This window comes from Ischnura elegans, chromosome 2 (genome assembly GCF_921293095.1).
Source record: "Ischnura elegans chromosome 2, ioIscEleg1.1, whole genome shotgun sequence".
NCBI lineage: Eukaryota > Metazoa > Arthropoda > Insecta > Odonata > Coenagrionidae > Ischnura > Ischnura elegans.
Genome location: NC_060247.1, coordinates 138,742,838 through 138,748,883, shown reverse-complemented (window position 1 = coordinate 138,748,883; position 6,046 = coordinate 138,742,838).

The window sequence follows — 6,046 nt, the reverse complement described above, 5'->3', positions numbered from 1 at the left end:
GCCGAAAAATGGCGACGATCGGCCGGAGCAGAGCGGGTCCGATCCTCCGCTTCTGCCTCCTCAACTGGGACACGCTAATAACCAGTTCTCCGAGTCGCCAACGCTTCCAAGATCCTCATACATACATACATCCGGGAGGCGGATGGCGGCCCGTTTATGGATCAAGCCAGCGGCTTCCAAGGAATCCCTCGTCATCCAATGATACGCCCCACGTTGCTCAATACACTTGTGCTGCTGCCGGGAGTCGATCGCCAACGGAAGTAATCCTCGGACGGACGGGCGACGCCTGGGTGATAGTGCAAATTCAATACTCGATCGCGATAATTTTGCAATATTTAGGTCATTGGCGATGACGATAACAAATATCGAAACGATAAGTATCCGGACCGATAAAATATCGGCACGAAAAAAAATCGGGACAGATGAAGATATCGGGGCCCATGGAAAATCGGACCTGATGTTTTCTTATCTAACCCAAAATATCGGACAGTCAGTTCCAGCAATTTTTAAAAATTCAATATCGTGTTCTCGCTAATTTTTTTCTATCGTGATATTTCACTATGGCTACATCGCCCACTCCCAGCGAAGGGATAGAGGAGTAGGTCAGCAGCACGCATTTATACCTCAATATTAACGAAGACGCCTCCTCAGCGGCAGGGAAGAGCAAATAATGCAGCGATTCATGGAAACGAAAATTGAAATACTTTTCATTGGCGGAATGCAGCGCAACCGGTTGACGTTGGTGGGGAGCTAGATGGATGATTTCGAGGGTGGCGCCGCTGAAGCGAGCGGGAGAATTCGCTACAATCGGGTCAAACATGGCGTCAATTGTCATTGCCATGCCACTCTGCGATTGGGAGGCGTGTGGTCATGACTTCAATTGCAAAGCGAGTATTTTTCAAGACAATCATTTTCCAATGCCTCACATGTTGAATCAGTGCATAGCAGAGAGTGCTTCTGGAGCCGTCTGTTTTCCGGAGAATGGAAGGACACGGATGAACAAGATATATTAATGGCCAATGTATAAATCATACCCGGTACCCCTCACTGAAGACTGGTTCCCCGATCTTGTATCGTTTTTAAAAAACAAATAAGTGAGCATCCAGTACTAAGCTCCAAATACTCACTTTCCCTATGCATGCAATGTCCCGATAGTGACGGATCCTCCCGACGGCGGCGCTAATTCACCAGTGGCAATCGTTCCTCTTGCCAGGAGGTGCATTGCGGGAGGTGAATTAAAGGGAGGGGGGGCTCATCCCCACCCCTACCTTCCCTCCCCCACCCCCGGGCAGCACAGGGGAGCCCTCACCGACAAGCTCAAAAAACCGGGCGACCCAAAATCGTGGAAAACTAAGTCAAGGAAAAGGCGAACACTTCGCTATTCCAGTCGTGATTCTAGAAGACGTGTGTCAAATAAAGTGGCTGGTAGGAGAAGAAAATTATGCAATTCACAGAGTGTTCTAGTGTAAATAATGTGTGGCTGTCGGTATTCCTCAATTGTTTGAGCGAAACGACAGTGAAAGAGAACAGTGTGAAGCGGTCGCTTGGCGACAGACTTATTTATTTATTTATTCAAGTGTACATCCACATTATCTATTGTATGAAAGGTAGCTCAAATCAAAACCACTTAATAATGCTAATAAAAAGGATAGCCATGGCAACGGTGAGTGTTTGTATCAGACAACCCAAAACCTCAGTGGAGGATAAACGAGGAACGATTTCTTTTCCCCATTCCTTCTCCTCTCACACTAATCATGACTCCGAAAGTAACGGATGTTCCCGATCGCTCCGCGAAAGCAAGTAAAAACCAACCTTTCGAGGCTCATCCACCGTCCCACTCCCCCCCCCCACACCCCCTTCCCCTCTGTCTCTTTCTCTCTCTCTCTCTGTTTGCGGCTTAGCTGTCCAGCCGTCGTCACCGGAAGACGACAGATGCATGTCCATCCCACCCAGAAAAATGTGATACTTGCTATGGTCAAAAAAAGGTGAAGTTTTTCAGAGTGAAGAAAGCATGTTAACCTGCTGAGATATTTTGTTTCTCCAAAAGGTAAGATTCTTACTATTAATAGATTACAAATAGCGCAGTTGTTAATATAATTTTACCATACGCAAATATATCCTTTCCCTTCGAAGTTCACAATCGCAATGATGAAAACTACTATATTTTGTAATAAGATTCACTTCTTCCTTCGAGGTTCACAATTAATATTCAATAAACACGACAGGGTTATGGTAACATAGTTACATCTTCAGGTGACTTTATCGTGATTTCAGCCATATTTATGCAAAAATCGAGTTGAGATATAGGGGGAGGTGAGCATTGATTGCAAAAGGAGAAGGAAAAGGATTATCGGGGACACGCTGTGTTCACTGCATTGGCATGGTTAATGCAATAATCAATTGCAGTACATTGTTTCAAACGATTACTGATGCGGGACATTGTTATTAGCTGCACTGGGATGATAGCAATGAGCAATATTTCCAACCTCACCCTTCCTTAGTCCCACCCCTCTGCACGCCATTCAATTCTATAAATGCGGATGTGGTCACGATCGATTCACCTGAAGATGTGTAACTATGTCACGAAACCCCACTTTAAATGTGAATACTGAACCTTACGAAGTGTAATACTTCCATTTTCCACAATGGAAATGTTTCAGAGTAACGCCGGAGGTAATTAGTCATAATTACTTGATTTAATTGTTGGATCAAGTTTCAATATAAAATATTTCCTTCAAACTTATAAACTTCAGCAATGCTATGGAATTTTTTACTCGAATTTGCATTCCGTAGCCGCCCGGGACCAAAAATAACATCCCCTGCCACGCGCCGTTGCCCATCGGCCACGGAAGCAAAGCCTGTTGTTCACCACGCAAGGACAGCAGTGGATCAATCAACAGCAAAAAACACACCTCCTTTTCGATGAATACGGCTGCATTGAGCAGTACAATCTAAATTAAAATGTCCACGCATCAACCGGAGGAAGCCTAGGAGATCACTAGAAAATACGCAGCCGATGTAAGAAGCGTGTTCAAGGCAGTTGCTCTCGCGAATCCGGCTAATGTGGTCTTCCTCGAGGTTGACATGTTTTAGAAAGGTTGCCACCAAGACCGGAAGGAGAAAACTGGAACGCTTTAAAAAAAAAGTGCCCTGCCACTACAAAAGCACCCGGCAGGGGACCCGAAAGACCGGCTTCTTAGAATTTAGTCCGCCATAGTCGATTGCAGCACCAACTATCTTCCGTCCATTGTTGACGCAGGGTCGAGAAGGGAGCGGTACCTCAGCCGCACCCTCTGGGATGTATCACAGGCAGGAACATCACATCCGCATTTCGATCGTCACGTGTTTGAAATTAGCAGGCCTGTCTTGCGTGTACGTCCTCATGGGGACACTATGAACACTTTCTCATGTAACGTCATTTGGGCTACTAACATTTGGTTACTACTGTAAAATTCCATATTACAATGGGAGACATGAATGAAATTTGTTCATCATGCTAGCGTTCGCATTAAATACGCAATATTCTCACGAGTCCAAATATTTAAGTAAAAACTCTCCTAGTTCTCCACAAACGTCGTTAAACGCTAATTATAAGTCCTCGAATATCGCTTGAAGTCACGTGACCTGAAACGACTTCTGACGTCATCGCACGGTAAACCATTTACTACGCTAAAAGAGTAGAGCGATAGAACCGTGATTACAAAATATCGAAGTAAAAATCATCGTCGAGCTTTGTAGTAGTTCCTTTAAGGACAAATTGACTTAAACGGGATTTAAGGCTCCCGGATACCTAGTCCAAAAACTACGCTGCAGACGTCTGGGCAGATTCGTCTGACGCCTCTGTTATTCTATGCACATAACATTTGAATGCATATTTACGAAGAAGAAAGATCGATATTTGAAAAGATTATCGTAATTTTTCATTTCTCGTTTTTCACGCTGCAATATTGACCACGGAAAAACACGAAATCCGGTAAAATTGGCTGCCTGCTACGGCGTGTATAATGACGAAACCCAAAATGTTTTACAGTCTTTATAAACTTTAATCCTTTATCTTCATATTAATTTATACTATTTTAATGTAGTCCTCATAGAAGCGGCACTAAATCAATCTATGCGAACCTTTGCACGCTATTTTTGCGCTCTCCACGGCGGCGACGTTCTCCCGTTCACATCGCCCTCAGCCACTGAGCGAGTCTCATCGTGGCAGTGGAAGGGGACAACGCTTGTATGGAGTCTCTTGCCAAGGCCGTTTATCAGGCCCGGGGGAAGAGGTACCACCGACCGCCACTCCGCCTATAGTTGGAGTAAGCTATAACTCAAATATATTTTTTCAATTTTAATGATGAAGTACTTTCAGATATTCGTATTTTTATTTTTATTGATATTTTTGACATTATTACATAACGCAAAGTAATATTTTCATTCGCACATGTGTTTATGTTTTGAATCGTTTCAACGGACATTGCGCACCGTTCCATTCCGTCCATTAGCTGTGTTGCTCTTGCCTTCAGTTCGCCGGCAGCCGCCGAGCTGCCGGGTATGGCGGGAGAGAATGCTGCGTCATTGCTCTTTGCCGCGTGAGGGTCGCTCTTGTATGTGTGATGCGTGCTTCGGAGCCGAATTTTAATCTTGTCCAACAACACGCTAAAGGACATGAATTGTTTCACGGTAGGAGCGCAGAACGCCACGTACTATTTAACAGTGCCTTATTGCCAAAATACTGTCATACCATGATGATTTTTCCCTGACTCTTTTGTTCCGATGCAATTACAAAAAAAACATATCAATACAACCAAGATGCATTTCCCACATTGCATGCGAGGAGATATACTTCGTACATTTGCTATCGGTAATGCCGGTTTATTCTCAGCGAGGAGGATTGCTACAAATGACCCTGGTCAGTTTATATCCGCTTCAGTACTGCATTTTACCCTGATACATCTGTTCATTTCGAGATTAAAAGTTTCCTCTCATCGGTGCAATCTCCCTTGCCATAATTTTATACGAAAAATAAGATCAATTACATTAATTCTGCTAAAAATGAAAGATTAGCTTTATATTTATGAGTCTCGAATGTTTATTTTTTAAGAAATTCATTAGTTTAAATGCCTAAAATTATGTAACAAATATAATTCTTGATAGCTCGAGTCACGTCATAGATTACGCATCGTATACCAGCGTGCAGATTTACATCCGTGTGTTCTATCACCGAAATTTTCCATTTTTTGTAATTGAAGTTTTTTATAACGTGCAAGTCAAGAACTCATGGACAACTTGTACTATGCATGATGCATGGAAACATGTTTGCTTAATTCATAAAAAACTTGCTAATTCTAAATTGGCAATTGTAATAAAAAATGCTAATTCTTCGGTGCATGCATTTGTCAATTGACAGGAAAATATTTAAGACATCGGTCTCTTACAACCCACGCTTGCACTCTACGGTCCCTAAAATAGAATTTTTCTTGGCTTCTTTTTTGTCTATTTGATCAATTGAGCCGGAAACTTAGATGAGTAAGTTATAATGCAAAAGATATGGCAGCATTTTCGAATTCGTTATTCCTACATACAGGGTAATGGTCTAATTTTTCTGTGGAATGAGTGTCGTTTTTTGGAAACTTAAAAATAGATAAAATATTTTAGGACTAGTTTTGTGTCTCTCATTATTTTAAACTTAAACAGAATATCATATCGCACACTATTTAATTGATTCAGGGATCCATAATTTTTTAAAGAGGTAACAGGATGCACGAATGAGGAAAGGATTCCGCACTCGCGTCATCGCAATCCACGCAACACCGCATATTTTGATATTTTGCAGCATAAAAATGAGATAATTTGATTCTCATCTTCCCACTGTCCTATTCGTCTCTCGTCAATCCTTAGACCCTTGGTTTTTACTGCAAGTTCGCTCGCAGTTTCATCATTATCAAGTAAGCCTTATAAATCGAAAAAATAGGCATCAGTTTCAAATAATGTTACATTTTCATGGGTATCGAGTGAAGGACTTCTGGTTAAATTAGAATGAAATCACTATGGCAAA